The sequence below is a fragment of the Thermobia domestica genome, chromosome 17, assembly GCF_964235325.1.
Source record: "Thermobia domestica chromosome 17, izTheDome1.hap1.1, whole genome shotgun sequence".
NCBI lineage: Eukaryota > Metazoa > Arthropoda > Insecta > Zygentoma > Lepismatidae > Thermobia > Thermobia domestica.
The window spans coordinates 167289854-167310960 of NC_137470.1; the positions used below are offsets into that span (position 1 = coordinate 167289854).

The window sequence follows — 21107 nt, forward strand, 5'->3', positions numbered from 1 at the left end:
ACCTTCAACACATTTTATTCTATTTTATTCTTATACGTATTAATTTTTGCTAAGGACTTCAATGCACAATTCAATACTTTCAATCTAGGAGGATCATATAAATCAGATTCATTCATGTTTTGGCCTACAGCCCTGATGGCAATTTGTATTATTATCAGCGCTTCATCTTAGATATAGGGCGATCAGGAACTCCTGTTTGTCCTATTTCTGTTTCGTCTACAATATTACCTACAACTTATATCACTTCGCTATCTCGCCTAAGATATTGACGAAATAGAGATTCTAACGTGGCCTATTTCTGTTCGGGCTAAGTGTCAGGGAGAAGGATAGTTTGTCCCCTAAGGATTTGTTTTTCGTTGTATTTTACCACAACTTCTATTATTCAGTTTTCACGTAAAAAGAGAAATGTACTGCTAACAGACAAAAACTAAATAAAGTCCCTTCGCAGGAAAACAAACTATGAATATTGGCCAAAAACAAAACATATAAAGTAAAAGACCAATAATAAAACATATTTATCAGTTTCCCTACAAGAAGAACACCATCTATCAAGTGCAGTGATGTCACTGATATGCAAACTATTCATAAATATAAATCACAATAAGAAATATTATATTATATTATATATATATATATATATATATATATATATATATATATATATATATATATATATATATATATATATATATATATATATATATATATACTGCATTGATTGTTGAAAAATTGAAAGATTGAAAATTAGATGGATGCCATGAAGATTATTGCAATTGGTAGGTAGCCCTTTTTATGTAGTATCTTTAGGAAATAATTTTAAAATAGCACTCATTACAACATTGAACATGACTGTCCCGGAAGATTAAGCAAAACATGCATAGGCCAAACATTAATTTGTTTCGCCTACATCTATCTATATAAAGATCGAGATAATGATATAAATTGATGGTAAGGCTGCAGGCGTAACAAGAATAGGCCAAACAAGAATTCCTGTTTCACATTCATCTAAGATGAGATCGAGATAATTATATGAATTGATGGTAAGACGGTAGGCGTAACATGAATAGGCGAAATAGGAATTCCTGATTCGCCCACATATAAGATGAGAGAGTGATTTAAATGGTCAACAGGGCTCTAGAGAAAACAGAACTAGACCAAACAAGAAGACACTAACTCATAGTTGTAAACAAATGCAGAATTGGATTTCAAACATTTTTCAGTAACACATGATTTAATTTCACATACATTGAGCGATAAAAGTTTATTTCGTATGATGAAATTAGTTTCGTAAGTTAACTTCAGAATGAAAGGACAATGTAAATAGTGTTCAGTAAATTTAGAAGAATGCAATTTTCTGTACGTTCCAGCCATACCACCATTATTCCAGAAATACATTTTACCAAACGGAATGAATTTTTGTCGCTGACTGTACAATTGATTCTTCACGCCCTGAAATTATTCAAACATCGTTAGTAGATTACAGTGGGAATTAAACTTCACGAAAAAAAATAGAAGCTATGTCCACAACCGCCTATACTAAAGAAAACCAACAACAAACAATAATATCATAACAACTAACAAATGTTAACAGCAACTACTGCTAAAACACACCACCAATGCCCTGAGAACAGAAGTCATGTTTATGGTAAACAAATGTCTAATATAAACAAATGTCTATATTAAACAGAAGACATGGTTATATTAAACATCAAAAAGGTATACATAGAGTGATACATACTTTGACTATGTATTTACTCGTCAGGAAGGCATAGCGCCACAAAGATTATGATTGTCTCCATCACCATAAGCTTGACCAGCACGCTAGGATCGAAGTCCTCAATCCATAACCAAACATTAAAAAAAACTGATAACAGAATCACTTTGATATAAAATATATTCGAAATCATCTGAAGAAAAAATAATGTTAATTTAAGCTTCTTAAAGGCGCCAGGATGTCAGAAGATAAAGAAATGGTAGTTTCTCAAAGCTAAAACAAAATCAAGCAGGAATCACTCTACAGGGTGTTCAGTAAAATATGTAGCGAATAACAAAATCAAGCAGAAAACACTCTACAGGGTGTTCAGCAAAATCTGTAACGAATAACATTTTCGGGGCTAATGATACTGAGATGAGAAATCCATGTAAATCAAAGGAAGCATTTTTTTTTCATAATTAGTATCATTGAAAAATGGCACAGTAGCTTAGGGGAAGAGCGCTTACCTCTAGTGCGTGGGGTCTCTGGTTCGATCCGCAGCTAAGTAAGTTTGTGGTGAACAACATTGTACTCGTGTGTTTTCTTGGGATATTCCCGTTTCCTCCCACAATTTCATTCCATCAATTCTTCCATCATCATTCCCTTGCCTTAACCATCCGTCTCCCTTACTCTAAAACTCATAACCGTGGGACGTTAAACTGAAAGACTGAGTTTTACAAGAAAATAAATTTTAAGAAGAGTGTCGTACTTTTTTCAACATAGGCTATATTCATAAATATCTTTGAGGAGTGTACAATATGGACATATTTTAGGGGTTCTAAGTATAAATTATACACAAAACAAATCGACTTGATGTACAAAGCACCTGAAACTTTTACATTTATGAAAGTACTTCTTCAGTTTGTTTTCGAGTACCATATATTCAAACTTTCCCGCACTCTAGTATCGCAACATAAACATTCCTAACCACACACACAGCAGGATATCGTTTGTGTTTAATATTCTGGTTCAAAGAATATTAGTCACGTCAATTAGTCATACTACTGGGAAAAAACAAGAAATGTAGAATGTCAGTGCCTTTATATCGTATACTGAATTCTCTATCACAAATTTGAGTCTGAGTACCAAATAGTTATACTCAAACCCTTGCACAATACAAACAAACAAACACGAACTAAGAAAAAAATAATGTTACTACAGGAATTGAAGTTTAACTGACTTGAGAGGCAGTGTACAAAAATTTGATTTGAAATTAGGATTTGGCAACTTTGTTTAATGGTGGGGAAAGTCAGAATCATGTATGCCGTTTCAAGTATAATTTCGGTCTAGATAAATCGCTGAAAGATGTTAATTTTCCTTAGAAACCACAACAAAACAAACCATTTTAGAAAAGAACTGTACTTACCTGATTAAGAAACTTCATTGCTTCGGAAGGAACATGCCTTATCTATTCACATAAAACCTTAAAATACAATATAATGTTTTGGGTAAAACTTACAATGAATATGTATCATACCAAACCAAACCACTTGGCGTAACAGCCCTTTTGTGTGGCCTACTCCAGCGCCATCCACTAGCAACCGGCTGAACTACGTCCAACCTAGCGGCGAGCACGTGGTCAATGCGCTGCGACGACCTGTCCTTAACAGGTACATCAGGAGCTTTGTAGACCTAGTGACCGTCGTCTTGTTCTCACGTCACTCCCCAGTTTGCCTCACGACGCTAGGTGGACGCTGAAAACTGGAAATCATCAGCCGGGAATCGAACCCGGGACCACGCGGACATGATTTCAATGCTATAACCATTAGACTACGGTGTTAACTTGAATATGGATCATATCTCCCTCAAAAATAAGAAAAACGTGTAGAGACATAATTAATAAACATCTTCGAAAATATTTACCTTTATTTTTAATTACTTTGTTTATAACTAAATCGAGCCCATAACTAGAATATTGTTGTCTTATTGAGACATTATAAATTAATGAGAAGATATAATTGAATACAAGTTTTAACGATGTGTTCAGTTTGAGCTTCGAATCACGTAACGAAAATTTTAATATGGTTTCTTGCTAAATTTGAGAGCATGCATCGTGCAGTGTATCTTAGTAAATCTCTTCTACTATCTTAAACAGAACTCAACCAGTTGTCATATATCCAAGGGTTGAGGAGAAATGTCTACGCATTAAAACGAAGTCTAAAACAAAACAACTATTTGTATAAAAAGCTACACAAAAGACATTGTTATTAATATAAATATGTGGGAATCATTAGCTGAGTTCCGAACAACTAACAGATGAAACAACGGGATCTTGTAGCATGCATAACGCTGACATCAAATAATCGTGCTTACATTTACGAAAGATTCCTAGCACATCTCAGCCATTTTGAGTCTAGAAGAGTAACTAAAGTTAAACATTTTAACATTTGATTAAACTGCATTTTTGCGAGTAGGAATATTAAAATGTTATTATTCCTCACACAGAATAGAAATTTAAACTAACTTACACCGCAGTTCAAACAGAGCTCATCGTTGCTTAATTACATGCGAGACTCTCGAAGAGATTCTCGGTGACAGTGAGTGTGACCGGAAGCCCATGCTAAGCTGTAGGCCCACATTTCATTTGGATTCAGTAATTAAAGAAGCGGTTGTCGAAACTACACCGAGTCAGATAGGGAATAGACAACTTAGCCTAAGGTTATGAATACAAGAATTTGTTAACGTGACCCTTTTAAAAAGTGTTGGTACTTACTAGGATCATACTAATTCTTCAATGGTATACAAAGCATGGAAGTTTTAAATTTTGTGTGCTTCTGTTCCAAAGCTCATAAAATCTCCCTATGAAAGAAACTAATACACGTAAGAGTGAAGAAGAATAGATTCCATGACAATTTCTCGAAGTTTGGTTTGCATTTCGTGGATATTTAATTAACGTAGAAAATAGCTTAAATGTTTTAATGTTTACTACCTGAAACTGCGCTCTCTACACAACGCATCATTCGCATATGAGCATCACTCTCCTTGTCATTACTCATAACATCTGTACATGTCCTTTTACAGACACAAGAGAAAGACGTCTTGATAAAAATCGGCAAAAAGTACCATAAAGGGGATTTTTTCGATTATTTTTTTTCAATATCTCGCACCATTTGCAAGATTGAGCCTACTTCCAGTTGGAGTTTCTAATTCATGTATGACCAGTGTTTTCTTTCTTCTTTCTTGCATGCAGTATGTTAATAAGCAAATACATCACATATACAATTAATTATAATGTCAGTTATATATGATGTTCATTGGGCAAAACACTCAAAAAATAAAAATTTATCTTAGACTCGGGAAATGCTTATCCTTCCTTTTTCATTATTATTTGGCCATGAAACATACGCCTGAGACATACACAACCCCAATATACAACAATGTGGTGTTGGAATGTAAAACGCGTAGGATATGATGCTTTAGTTTGTTTTCTTTAATTTCAACGCTTCCAGTGTACCCTAAAAATGTAATAAAGAAATAATGCCCATGTCTTTTTTAAATATTCAATTAGAACTGGACAATCTACGCAAAATTTGCAATCGATCAGTGAAAACGTCATCTTTCTAGAGCCTGTAGTTTCCGAGATCTCATTATCGAAAGGGTTCGCCATGGCAGCATAGTTCATTTGCATTCATTTTGGAGAAGGCTTATTAAAGTACAAAGGTTTTGAACACTAATTTCATATCATAAACTTTATGAAAAAGATATAGTTAACTAATTTAGACTATTTAAAGTACAAATACTTAAACTGTTTATCTCTGTTAAACGTGAAATTACACATAACCGTAAATGAAAGATTTGAAAGCTACAGTCATAGGTTGGAATTCGGGCACCTATAATTGCTATTGTAGCATTTTAATAGATATATTAAGCTATAAAATGTTTGTATAGTAACCAACGAAAGTTAATACCTTCTCCGTATGTTATCCTATCAACAAAGAGGATATAGAATTCTCTGAGGTGTCTTACTGTATAGAAAGATTTAAACCTTTTCGAGAGCTTGCCTCGTGCTCTTCTGATGTGTAATTTTATTTTTATTATTGAAATACTTTACTAGTTGTGGACAGCGGCGTAAAAGTTTAACCACCGGTTTAATAAGTAATCAGGAGAGCAGGGTAACTCAGTGGTAAAGCGCTTACCTGTAGTGTGTGGGGTTCCTGGTTCAACCCGCAGCTAAGTAAGTTTGTGGTAGACAACACCGTGTCCACGGATTTTCTCGGGATACTCTCGTTTCCTCCCTCATTTTCATTTTACCAATTCTCCCATCATAATTCACTTGCTTTAGTCATCGTCTCCCTCGCCTAAAGGGCATAAACGTGGGACGTTAAAGATTTCATTTCATTTCAGTAAGTGATCATTAAAACTAATGTGTTTGACAAACAATCAATATTAACACATTATGTTAGGATCAATATTAACAGACGAAAATCATATTCACGAAGAAATTAAATGTCGACTAAAAGCAGGGAATTCGTGTTACTATTCGGTTCAAAATCTCTTGTCGTCGCGAATTCTGTCGAGGAATTTGAAGCTTAAAATATATAAAACGATAATCATGCCTGTTGTTCTGTATGGTTGTGAAACATGGTCGCTTACTCTGAGGGAAGAACATAGACTGAAAGTATTTGAGAACAGGATCCTGAGAAGAATATTCGGACCCAAGAAGAACGAGAATAGGGAATGGCGGAAGCTTCATAACGATGAACTACATAGTTTATACGGTTTACCCAACATTGTTAGGGTCGTCAAGTCTAGGAGGCTTAGGTGGGCAGGTCATGTAGCTAGAATGGAAGAAAGTAGAAACGCTTTCAAAGTCTTGGCTGGTAGACCCATAGGAAAACGACCATTAGGAAGACCTAGGCGCAGATGGGAGGACAATATTAAGATGGATCTCGCAGAGATAGGAATACAAAGTAGAAACTGGATGCAATTAGCTAAGGATAGAAGTCAGTGGAGAGCTTTTGTGAACGCGGCACTGAACCTCCGGGTTCCATAGGCCATAGAGTTAGTTTAGTTAGTTAGTTAGTTAGTGTTTGACAAACAATACTTAGTGTCAGCTAAATAGGGTATGCACATACATCTTTCTTCACATTTTGCTGTCATTGATCCCAATAGGTTCTGCCATTTGGCTTAGCAAGTGTTTAAAATTTGATAGAATCATTAGGTAACCAATAGTTGATCATATTTAACAAATGTTAGTGGAACTGGAAACGAAATCTTTGAATTTTACGTCCCACGGTTATGTAGATTAGGCTAAAGGAGACAGTGATAATGAGAAATGAATGAAATGGTGGAATGAAGAAAGTAGGAGGAAACGGGAGAACCCCGAGAAAACCCACGACCACGGTGTTTTTCCACCACAAACTCCACACGGCGCGAGCTGGGATCGAACCAGGGACCCCAAACACCGGAGGTGAACGCTGTACCACTGAGCCATCGCGTAGGGTTGTTAAAATATTCATTTACGAAATATAGAACAAAATCGTTAAATTCTCATTTTTAACTCCCTCGAGGCTATATTGTTAGTTTACGTGCATTCAGCGCGGAGACCCAAGTTTGACTTCCGGTAAGAGCTCATTTCATTCGGATCTTATGTTACGATGTAGGTCCACGTCTCATACAGCATAGATGCTGAACGGGATGCTAATCTGAAAAGAACAAATTACTTTTTCGGATAGAAAGATTTAAAGATCTAGAGAATCTGACAAACCTTAGGCTTAGTTCGGATACGTGGAACGGTATGGCCTCTAGACGTGGCCATACTTCATTTCTTCAAATGGAGTGTAGTTCGAATATAAAGAATACCGCCTTCTATATGTGGTGGCTCGTGCCACAAATAAGTCATCATTGGAGAGATCTTGTGGAAAACAACCCCGATAATTAAATGACAAACCAGAACCCCCATTTTAAGCAATCGGCAGTCGGTTGTCAACTCCACGTGGAGTCTTAGCTGTCACAGATCCAAATGCTGATCTTGAAGTTAGGGGCTCGGTTCGCTGTTCACAAAACCAGTTTCCTTGTTCTTACATTGCCTGATATCTGTTTCATATTAGCCATAGTATTGCGAAATATTTTTAAAAGATGGATGTAAAGATGTTGCAAGTGCAGTCAAAAGAGATTCTGGGAAGAAAGGATACTGCTTAAAAAATCGGCATGGGAACTTGAAAGAAATTTGCTGAAATACACTCTTGTTGAGTGAACGCACTGTATATCAGAATGGACAAACATTTAAAAATCAGTTTTTCGTATACAGGGCCCATGAAACGTGTACACCTAATGATTTCTTTTTAATGATTCTTTTTCATTATTACCATTGTTTCTTTTCTCTTATCGTCGCCTGGAGGTAGAATAGAGAAATAAATTTAGAAATAAAGCACGAAATAATATGGATTAATTTACTGCTTCATATTAATTACTTACGCTGTAATTTTCTGCACACAATAATCTGATTTCCGATATTTTTCAAAGATTATCTCCGAAATGATCGACATATCATTTATTTCTCAGTACTAAATACCAAATTCAGGTACTAAGAACGTGGAAAACAGACAGACAATTACAGGCTTATAATTAAAAAAGGCAGTAAAATCTAGCTTGAAATAAAGAAGGTAAACCATCCAATGACATCCAGGAACCAAGCTACTAAGACAACATCGCCCAGCTTGTATTGAACATTGTGAGAAGACACGCCTTAAACATCAGGAGGTTTGAACCGGACTGTATATTTGGTGGCCGAACTCGGCTAAAGACAGGTCGGCTCGACTTGCCTTGTATGTGGTACTTTGTTTTCATTTTGGGTTTAGCGTCCCTTTCAGCTGCAAGATTGTGTGAAACGAGGACCTACAGACTAATGTGGCTTCCGAAATGCATGAGCTCCCGCCAGGAATCGAACCCTGGTCTCCCACTCTAAAGGCGCGTACGCTAACCTCTTAGCCAGGAGGGAAGTACATGCAGCGTGTACTTATACTAAAGATTTGGTAAAATCAATGAAGGACGACTTTTCCCCGCAATCATCGGAAAACTCGTTACGAGTAACAATAATACCGTTAGCCAACACGTTCCAGAATCCATCACTGCAGGTCGTTTTAATAACATTTTAATTTTCATTGATTATACAACGCGAGTGTGAGCTTCTCCATGCGTGGATGTTCTCGGAGATCAACAAATGTTATTTTCTCTTTCAACCATCATCATTCCTTTCCACTGAACAAGACATCTAGTGGTCAGATATCTTGACCACAAGAATTTGAAATGACCACATATCATTCTGAAGATGCAGCAACTTCGGCTAGGATGGAGAGTAGACGTCTGGAATTCCTTACAATTTCTATACGGAATATTGAGCCACAGAGGATGTTAGCTTTGACCTATCAACACTGAACCAAAACCATTAACAGAAATATGTGAACTAATTTAGAGGAGTTCTAAAGGGTACGGTAAAAGTCCTTATACATGGTTCACACTGAAATACAGATAATGATTTCCTTCACTTTCCCTGAATTTCTATAACGAAGTAAATTTTCCTTCACTTGCAACACTATCATCTGTAGTGAGGTTTAGAAAAAGGAAAGCCTCCTCCATTTCCATAGGCGTCCAACACTCTCCATTTTTAATTTTTGGATCAAAAGATCCAATATATATATATATACTCAATCAAAAAAATTCTTCTACGCCTTATATCTGAATAACTACACATAGTGTAGCCAAACCGAAACTATCACTTAACTCAGTATTAAGCGTTTATTTCGTGCAGCATACAAAAATTCGATTTGGGGTCCGTTCAAAAATTTCGTAGCCCCTGATCCAAAACTAATTACTGGCAAAGATCGGAATCTTTTATGCATTTTGTTTGGATCATTCCTAAAATTCTTGGTCAAGATCACAATCTTCTTATCCATTTCTTTTTGCATTATTCCAAAAATTCTTGTTTAAATATAACCTAAGCTACGCCTGTAAACATTTACTGTGATTAAAACTTTATGTATCTATTTGGAATATAATAAAACATCGGTATCAAAAAGTGATATCTCACTATTCTGAATACATAACATACATATGTTTATCATAATTCGTCCATCTCTATAATTCAACCAGCAAGTCTAACCTACTTTCTTTTCCTACAGCATCTGCAATTTTATTTAATTTGTTGTTCTTTCAAAGAATAAGTTTTTTAACACCTTTCAGTGCTTTTCAAGCTTCTTTACTTCCACAGATAATTATCTTCTTTTCAGCCTTTAATATGATCCTTTTGAATACTTAATATGTTCGTGAAATTTGGTTGCATTTTTTTCTGATTCTTTTGTAAAATATAGGAACTTCACTGACTTTTGTAAAATATAGGAACTTTTCTGACTTTTGTGAAACATAGCAACTTGGCATAATTTGAAATATCTTCCTGACCTTTCCTCACTCATTTTAATTTATCTGACTTTTAAAGTGAGTGTAAACCCTGTTTTACTCATATTGTTAAAAAAAAATAACTAGTCAAGTTTAGTAATGAGCTTCCCGATTCGAAGAAAAAACGTTCATTGATTTTAGCAAGTCTTTATTAGTACGGTACAGTAAAATCTCACAATAACGGATAACGAGTACCGATAGGAAATGATTGTATGCCCGTTGATGAGAGGTTGCACAAATTTAGATTACTCACAGTTCGTATGGTAATTGTACGGTATCTAGTAAATGCGTTCGTTATAAAAGTAAATATAGGTTAATATCGAAATAATGTAGTCAGTGTTCGAACTAATGGACTGACGAATGAGTGAGAAATCCCCCTTGGTAAAGAAACAGGAGTATTGCGAGGGAATGTGTTTCGGTCACGTACTGCAACATATAACAACGATTGTTCAATAATTTTCTCCTCAGGTACAAAATACACCTCTATAAAAATTCCTTAATTTGTTTTATATGACTGTATTGGATGTAAACATATCAGAATAAGAACATGCAACATTATTCGAAGCTTTGGCGTTCATTTGTCCGAATACTCCTCCGAGATGACAATCTTCGTAAGCAAATTTGACGGAGATTCGAGAGCGCGCACTGAGTGTCGTAAGGGGTCATACGCTCAGATCAGACATACCACTGAGGAATAATCACCGAAAAACGAGATGCCCATAACTTAACCTTGGAAAAGGATTGGCGCGCGAATTATTATTGTAAGTATAGGAAAATAGAATTTTCAGGGTTAGAAATACGGCAACCTCTTTTTCTTTTGTTCTGCGAACACAATTTTTCAAAGACATTATGCTTTTCGCTGAAATGCCAAATTCAACTATTTGCATGTCGTGTTCGTTCACGGAAACAATTGATGCAATAAAAATTCTATGAATAATCAATAAAGGCCGATCTCTTCGCTCCAAATTTGCAATTATTGCATACCTATTAATTAAATACTGAAAATGTACGTAGAATTAACAGATCATCCTGTTTTATGAATCTCCTTGGGAAAAATGTCTGCAACACTTGTCTCTAGTGTAACCTTGATGACTCTAGTTCCAGATCGAAATTTGCTTGTTAAGTCCTGGATCAATTGAGGTGATCAACTGAAAATTTACTACCGAATTGTAAACATTATTTTCTTTGCTAAATATTCATCCGTTTATATAAAAAGGTTACTGAAACATTCGAGGTAAAATAAAGTGTGTTTGTATCTGAGAATGTGTGTAAAAGGGAGGTTATATTTCATAATAATACATATATTTTTGCCAGGACAAAAAAAGGTAAAATTAAGGAGGTATTGATAGCTATCCGTGAAGAGTGGTTTTATTGTATAAATACTCAATGCATTTACTTAACGCTGAGCCGGTTAACATTTAATCTCAAATTAACAAGTTCGATCCATGTATTTTGCATAAGGAAAGACAGCGAAAATTTCCGTTTTTATTTATTTATTTTTTTAAAAAAAGCCATTTTGTTTGCGTTTCTGTTCCGAGTATTGCACTCTTTTCAAAATGCATTACAAAACTAGGGAAAACCTGCTGCCACCTGTCGACGATAATTGGCATTTATACTTACTTATCTTATACTACCCGGTGGGGACACTCGGTCGAAAAGGAGTAGCATCTTTTTCAAGCCAGTCATTCTGAGTGAGGTTTTTCTTGGATTTTCCTCATTGGTACTGGACAAATACCGGGATGGTGCCTAACATACAGACCCCAGACACCAGAGGCGGATCCAGGAGCGACTTCTGGGGGGGGGCGGTGGGTTGTCATACTGCTAGTTTTAAGGGCTCCAAACTTTGGAATAGGTTTCATTTATATATGTAAAATAAGAAAGTTTCCCCTTCTGGGGGGGGGGGCGATCGCCCCGATCGCTTCCCCTGGATCCGCCCCTGTCAGACAGACAGCTTTCTTCTTTCCTGCTTCCACGGATAGTGCCCTCGCTGAGGAATGTCATCATACATGACAGATTTAAGACCACAGATCCTGGTACTGTCCAGAAAAAAAGTGCAAATAAATAAATAATGTTCAATTACGTATTTCTTATTGAAGATTATCATTATTGGTGTGCACAACAGAAGCAGGCAAGTCTAAATCACTCACAACAGGTTGAACATCAAAATCTTGTTAAGGGGTACAATGGCTTAGTAGAGCGCTTACCTCTGGTGTGTGGACTCTCTGATTTGATACCCAGCCAAGTAAGTGTGTGGTGGACAACATCGTGTCCGTGGGTTTTCCGTTTCCTCCCACTTTATCGATCCACCAATTCTTTCGTCACCATTTGCCTTAATTATAGTTTCCGTTAGCCTAAAGGACATAAGAACAAGATTATCTGCAAGATTTAAACTGCAAGATTTTATTTTATTTTCAAAATCTAGTTTATCAATTTGTTGTATTCGAGAAAAATTAATTTTAAAGTTATCGTTAGCCGAAGTTAGTAACATATTTTTAGATTGTAGCTTACTTTTGCCCTAAAGTTGTTCTGGAAATACAAATTGTGAAATTAATGTATTCTTCTTAGGCAGAAATACGTCTTAATAGGCTGAAATTTCAATCTGGCGCCAGAGGTATGCGGTTTTGAAGGTTTTTAAGTGAAAGTCGAAGGTAGCTTGATTGAGACAGTGTTTATCCCATCTCTCCAACAACTTGACACAGTGAATATACTCCTATAAGTTTCACACTATTTGTTGCGCAATTGGCAAACACATGGCGAAAGAACTTTGGGTTCTTTCATTTTATATACTTTTATTATTATTATTATTATTATTATTATTGAGACACACTTCTAATGGAGGATTAAATCACAGAAGCAGACTCATTCTAAACAAGAATAGATATTCCAGAAAGAAAGAAAAAAACACCAAAGTCATCTTTGTTATGGCTCAAACTAGCATCGTCAAAAGCTCTGTCAAGACTTCGCCCACGTGGACACAATAAGCTGTTGACACAGTTTTTTTTTTTTCAGAAAGAAAATTAAAAAAAAAGTTTGGAGGCGTGGTCCATTAAGTTTTCACTTATGCAAGAACATATCGTGTCATTTACATACAATATTATTAAAACGAAAAAATGTTAAAAGAAAAACAAAACTATGTACTGTATACTCTGGAACAGTAAGACCGCCATTTGCTTACTTATTCGCAAACAGTTTAAGGCCCCTAATTGAAATTTTGTTATGTGTTTTTCGTCCCTATCCAATAACAAGGTTATAAACGATGGGGCTTACCATTAACGCGTGCTCTGAACCGCGAACAAGGCTTCAATCTGGAGCAGCTGGTGGATGCACATACCTGCATCAAATATTAATTCTCACTGTATAGACCACACTACATCTGCAAGTTCAATGCCGGTTTCACGAAAGCTCTCCATTGACTTTTATCTTTAGCCAACTGGATCCAGCTTCTACTTTGTATTCCTATTTGTGTGAGATTCATTTTAATATTGTCCTTCCGTCTGCGCCTAGATCTTCCTAATAGTTGTTTTCCGACTGGACTTCCGGTTAAAATTTTGAAAGAGTTCTTATTTTCTTCCATTCTGGCTACATGACCAGCCCACCTGAGCCTTCTAGACTTGATTATGCTTACAATGTTCGGTAAACGATATAAATTATGTAATCCCTCGTTATGAAGCTTCCGGCATTCCCCATTCCCGTTCCTCTTGTTTCCAAATATTCGTCTCAAAATTATATTCTCAAGTACTTTCAGTCTGCGTTCTTCCCTCAGATTAAGCGACCATGTTTCGCAACCATACAGCACAACATGCATGATTATCGTTTTATGTATTTTAAGCCTCAAAACTTCTCGACAGAATTCGCAAGGACCAAAAAAAAAAAAAAAGAAAAAAAAATTGAACTGAATAATAACACGAATTTCTTGCTTTTAGTCGACATTTAATTTTTTCGTGAATAACGTTTTAGTCTGTTAATATTGATCCTAGATATTTGAAAATATCAATTTTATCGAAAGTATTATTTGATATTTTAATGTTTCCATAATTTGAAGTATTATTGTGACTGACACCGTGTGATTTTTTTGTGTGGTGATATTTGAAATCTCGTGTGTACGCCAACAAACGACGATCACTTCCAGAGCTCAAGGCCGAGATTCGGCGTATTTTCAGAACTAGAGGTGGAAGTATGCCGAAAAGTTATGGAGAATTTAGTCGAAAGAAAGGGTGTGTGTCTGCAGAGTCGTGAAGTGCATTTGAGTGATACATAATCACAGGTAGCATACACTGCAAAAATATGTAAAATGTAAATTGGTTAATTGCATTAATAAATTTGTATGTTACGATTATGAGGTCAAAAGCTGTGTTCTTTATGGGACAACCTTGAGATATTTCGTGGCCCCAAAATATAGGAAAGGTATTTTTTGACGTTCATACGTTCCGATGCTTATATACACATATCGTTAAGCGTATCACGACTAAATTTTGAATTTAAGACTTTCGTAAGTTTCTTTAGTGGAAATTTTCTTCAAATTTTCTTCCCACCTCAAAACAAGGGTAGTTTCCTGGATGGTTAAAATGAAAAATGTGATTTTCTCGGTAACTGCTCTAACAATTTGCTTACACTTCATATAAGAATCTTGTGACACCAGCCATCTCTGTGGGAAAAAGTTCTAATGGGTACATTTTACTATTGGGGTGGGTAATTTCTGGGTGATTTTCTCGAAAACGACTCAGGTGACTTGTTCATCTATATAAATAAAAATGAAAGTGACTATGTTCGTGACTTAATAACTCTTGAACCACTTAATCGATCTCGATCAAATTTTCAAGATAGATGAGGTTCGGGCCTGGGATGGTTTTCACCGTATCACTTTGAAGGTATAACTTAGGGGAGGAGGAGATATTTAAAAATGATTGAAAATAACCGATATTAGAGACGAGTCCTTAGTTTTCGGTGTCGCTGAGACGAACTCTGACGCCATTTAAAATTCAAATTCGGCCTCCATTAGTACTCCTAAGAAGGATAGTGACATGTAAAAATAACTGGAAATGACTGATATTAGTGTCGAATTCATAGTTTATGGGGCCTTAAGTTAATTTATGAGTTTTAGTGCTCTTTATATCAAGAATGAAACTTATTATCCCAGTGGGAAGAACTGGTATTCTGCTAGAATTCCATAAAAATAAATGTTTCACTACGAAGTCATTTTTTCCTTTAAAAAATGCACAAAAATAGTTTCTTTGATGATTTTCAGGGAAAAAAAACTCCGGCTATTTTGTTCATATTTCATAAATACCTAAAATATCTATTCCACTAACAACCTTACAGTATAATATTTCACATTAAAGTACCTACAAAAGAGAGTTTAGTTTTGAAGGTGAGTTTTCTCGGAATATTTTCTCAGAAACACCTCAGGCGATTGTGTATGTAACATGTAAGAATATAATTAACAACCGTACAACATGGCGTAAGTCATGGTTAATTTTAAAGTTTAGTACGGTGACTGATACTTTTTATTATTTTAATTCTTTCACGTTTCAAACAGAAGTGTTCATCCTTGCGAGGGTGGCCTTCGATGGCGTCCTCACCCTCAAATTCCCTCGCCCACAATAATGCGAGGGCGAGAACAAATTCCCAACACGACAGCGATGGACAACTTCCTTCGCGAGGCCGAGGACAAGTTTCCAGGGCGGGGAGGAGTGAGGGCGATGAACAACTCTCTTCACGAGGGTGAGGGTGAACGATGGCGAGGGCCAACTGTCACTGTGAGGGCGCGGGCAAGAGTGCGCGAGGGCGGTAGACAACTCCCTTCGCGAGGGTAAGGTGAACGAAGGCGAGGCCAAATTTCCAACGCGAGGGCGAGGGACAACTCCCTTCGCGAGGGAGAGGACCAACTACCACCGCGAGGGCGACGGTGAGTGAGGTCGGAGTAAAATGAAAAAAAAAAATGATATGAAACCTTTGAGTTTTACATCCCACGATTATGCCGGTTAGGCTAAAGGAGACGGTGATGATGAGTGATGAATGAAATGGTGGAATGAAGAAAGTGGGAGGAAACGGGAGTATTCCGAGAAAACCCACGCACACGGTATTTGTCCACCACAAACTTCACTTAGCGGGGGCTGGGATCGAACCCGGGACCCCAACCACCAGAGGTGAACGCTCTACCACTGAGCCACCGCGGCCCGGAGTAAAGTGAAGACCTATGGTTTCAAAGTTTTTGTGACATACGAATATTGAAACTTTTTTTTTAATGCACAGTGTGTAATTTATGAAGTTTACTGACCGGTTCTTTTATCCTCAGTTTGTTGCTCTCAACTATGCATACTGTGTGATAATGATTATTATGCAATGATTACACTAAATCCAACTCATTTCAAATCAAACAAGCAGAAATGCAATTATCATTACAATCAAAAGAAACCGAACAATCTAAATGGAGGACCAAATTTAATGGAAAACAATACGTTGGCAATTAAACCGATCGAAACAATTTGGTTATAGGAAAAGAAAACTAAAATTATAGGAACAGAAAATATTTTTTTAAAAAAAGTATTTATTTATTTCCTTGTAGGCGAATGGAAAACAAATATATGTAATTAAAACGAAAAGAAATGTCGTGCTTAAAGAATGAAAACAACTAATTCACAAAAATTTGGTCTGTCCCATTTGCAACCTAGTCTTGAAGTATAAATCACGACAACCAGCGCGAACTCCGGTGAAGGCAGAACTAAACGGCGGAGGGATTGGCTGCAAGAATTATAAATCTACAGTGAATTGTGTATTCGTGCCTCCCGGTATGCAAGAAGCTAAGGGGGAAAGTTCTTACCAAGAGACAGGCGTTTATTTTACAAATCAATCATGCGTGTTTAACAACTATTCCTTCACTGAACACTCCATCGATTTCTCAAGCACAAGAACTTTTTCTGTTCTTCTGTTCGAAAGTCTCTCGCGCTCTCTCTCTGTATAGGGAATTGCGGTGAATCAGACGCTAGACTACGCACAAGAAAACAGTAACTGAATTTGTGAGTTTTGATTAATTCAAACAAACATACAGAACAGTAACGGATTTCGTGAATTTTAGGTATTCCAAACAAAGAAATAAAACACTAACTGATTTTGAGAGGTTTAGGTATTCCAAAGAAATTATACAGTAAAACATTTCGTGTAATTCGGTTATCTCAAGCGAAGAAATAGAACACTGAACTCATGAACTTTGGTCAGCTTTACGTATTCCAAACAAAGAAATAAAAAAAAAATACTTGGTGAGCTTTAGGCATTCCAAATAAAGTAATAAAAACTTACTTACTGAGTTTTAGGTATTAAAAATAAAGAAATGAAAAAAATACTTGGTGAGTTTTAGGCACACTAAACAAAGAAATAAAAATACTTAGTGAGTTTTAAGTATTCCAAATAAAGCAATAAAAAACTTACTGGGTGAGTTTTAGGCACACAGAGTAAAGAAAAAGAACTTACTTGGTGAGTTTTGGGTACACTAAATAAATCAGTGAGTTTTACGTATTCCAAATAAAGAAATAAAAAGAAAACTTACTTGATAAGTCTTTAGGTATTCCAAACAAAGAAACACAACATTAACAAATTACTTGAATTGTCAACATCCTCAACAAATACCCATTTTAGAAACAAGGATGGCCATTTTCTTCACACCTTACGCTACATGTTGTCCTCCAAACCTAAGCCTGACCTTGAATTACAACAATGACGACGAGGAAGTTTAGGTCGAATTTCCATTTTACCCGGGCCGACCCAAATTGATAATAAAGTTACATCATTATATGATTATAAGGACATTTACTTCGCTTTTTATAATCAAACGTCACTGCAACAATATACGTAAAGTGTTTAAAACTCCTTATAGTGTGTCAGAAATTCTGGGATAGTAAATGCTTCAATTCATGTTCTAGTGTTTGAACATAATTTGTGTGTGTGTTGGTTAATTGATTTATATTTACCTCAGCAACAAGGTTATTTAGAGCAAGACCTACAGTTTCAAGTGAGATTTAAACCCCAGTAATGCATTCAATGCTCTTCCACAGAGAATCGTTTCGGAATCTCGTACATTAAGGACTAACTCTACAGCATATAAAACCGGAAGTTCAATGCCGTGCTCACAACGGATTCTCCTTTGACTTCTGTGTTTAGCCAAGAGGATCCAGTTTCTACTTTGTATTCTTATTTCTGAGAGATCCATCTTAACATTGCCCACCCATCTGCGCCTAAAACTTCCTAATGTTCGTTTTCCGATAGGATTTTCCGTTAAAACTTTGAAACCGTTCCTACTTTCTTCCATTCTGGCTACATGACCTGCCCACCTAAGCCTCTTAGATTTGATTAACTTAATGTTTGGTAACATTAAATACATTCTCATTAATCACTGGGTCAGCAAAGAAAGTAGTATGTAGTGTTGTTTTACCTTTCAAAATATTTGTTTTCTAATTTCATACAAAGTATTAACTCCGAAATATAGTGTAACATGCAGCAGGTTATCAAATCCAATATCTCGTTAAGTGAGTACAGTTTTAATTTTGTGATTCATGGAATGAAATGGAATCTTTAAGTTTTACGTCCCACATTTATGTCGGCTAGGCTAAAGGAGACAGCGATGATGAGAAATGAATAAAATTGTGGAATAAAGAAAGTGGGAGAAAACAGGAGAACCCTGAGAGAACCCACGAAGATGCTTTTTGTCCACCACAAAGTTCACTAGGCGCGAGCAGAGATGGAAATAAGGACCCCATGCACCAGAGGTGAACGCTCTACCACTGAACCATCGCAGCTCTGCATATTTGTGGGTCAGTTTCTCAAAATTTTGTTTATATTTCTCCTTAAATTAAGCAGCGTTTCTGCGTCTGTGGATTGATATGCGTGGATAACCATGATGTGGGCAAACCTCATGAACTTCAACCTCCTCCCTCTGTGAGACATTTTCAGAATAACTTTTTCATAATGTTGCATGGATTTACAACAGGAACTGTGGCTATTGAAATTCAGGTAGTCACATCTTCCGAATGGGATAATGGAGACCCACGAATATTGCTATACTTGTGCTTAATTTCGTGTTTTGCTCCACGTTTCAATTAAGGCTAAGTTCGTTTTTAGAATTGTTAATAAACTGGTTTTCTCGGGTAATAAGGATCTACCTAATTCCCCGATTCTCTAACAAAGAAACGCACATTCACCTCGTGTACTACCAACGAGAAAGATCTCATGGACCTAAAATAATAGGTAACCATCCTCGAAGACTTTAAAGCATGTTATAAATGGATGATAAATGCAATTTCGTGCTTTTCGATTTGAACGAAACTGGGCAGCAATCAAGACGACAGGTGTTTATTTTACAAATCAATCAAGCATAGCTAACAGCCACTTCTTGATCAGGAACAACTCATTAAGTTCTTCATGCTGAGTTACAGGTCTTTGTGAGACTATGAGTTTTCACTGAAAACAAGTGAAACAAACACATTAGCTGGAAGAGTTTGTTCCTTTCTGAATGCTGTACTGGAATATTATCCATTAGTATTTTCTCATCACTGGCAGATATTTGATGCAGACTAAGAAGTTTACTTGAACTATTGTTTTCTGCTCAACATTTCATGGCGCTCAACAACTTCAATTTTTATCTCCTCACCTGCATTTTCCTTCAAAGTACTTCAAAATGTAATGAAATTTTTGAGTTTAACGTCCCACGATTATGCCTTTAAGCAAACAAGATGATGAAAGCAAGTGAGTGAAAATGAAAGAACTGCTGGAATGAGAAAGTGGGAGGAAACGGGAGTACCCGAGAAAACCCACGGGCACGAAGTTGTCCACCACAATCTTACTCAGCCGGGGATCGAACCAAGGACTGCACGCACCAGAGGTAAACGCTCTACCAATGAGCTACCGTTCCCCATTCAAGAACTTCAAATCACCACGATCTAGGCAGATATCAGATATATACACAACACTATCTGGACAGTGAGTGATTTGCGGTGTTCAAGTGTTTGACAAAATTGCCCTCCAGATAGCGCTCCTGCTAAACTGACAATACTTCTCAAATAGCATAATTCCGAAGGGATATACAGTAAAACCTGTCTTCAACGGACCCTTTATTAAACGGAAAACTGTCTTAAACGGAAATATTTCACGGTCCCATGAATTTTGGAGAACAAAACGTGTAAAAAGCCCCTTCATTAAGCTGAAACTGTGTTACGCGGACAACGGAAAGAGAAATAAACATTTAACGGAAAATTCTGAGTTCCGGACTACAGCGTTTAGAAGATGTTTAGACATTTTGAGACATATACATTACACTGTCTGCGATAAAATGTTCGTTCTTTTGTTAAATATGTCTGGAAAGTGTTGGCCTTCCCCAGCCACTACTCATATTCACCCCCACAAATTGTCCTTAATCCCCGCAACTTAATCAAGAATCATACGGAATGTTGGAAAGAAGAAAACGAGATAGAGGAAGAAGAAGAATACGATACCGAGTTCGGAGAAGAGTGTAGAATAAATACACATCAAGATGCTCTCAGAAGTTTAAAGGAACTGCAAAAATTTGCATTACGGAAAAATGATTCTGATTCACTTAGTATAATTTCTCAGGTTAAAGTGTATGCGGAAAGTCAAGCAGCCAAGCAGCAATGTACACAGAAAACCCTGCTTGGCTATTAGAAAAATAAAGAAAACGTGTGCATAGCAAATTTTGTATTCATTTTAATTTTTTGTGTATTTATTCGTCGAAGAAAGAAGTACTGTAATCGGACAATGTACGTACAGCAATATAAATGGGCATACTGAGAAAATATAAGCATGTATTTAAAAAAAGAAAGAAAGAAACGAAAGGTCTACCTCCACTAAGCGGAAACCTGACTTTAACGGAAATTTTTGCAAGTCCCGCTCGATTCCGCTAAAGACAGGTTTCACTGTATATATATATATATATATATATATATATATATATATA

General features: G+C 36.3%; 1 protein-coding gene across 2 annotated transcripts in view; it reads right to left on the bottom strand.

Moving 5' to 3' along the window:
- Nucleotides 1-21107, bottom strand: part of LOC145674476 (uncharacterized) — a 1412137-nt gene that overhangs the window by 759161 nt on the left and 631869 nt on the right. The window lies entirely within an intron of this gene.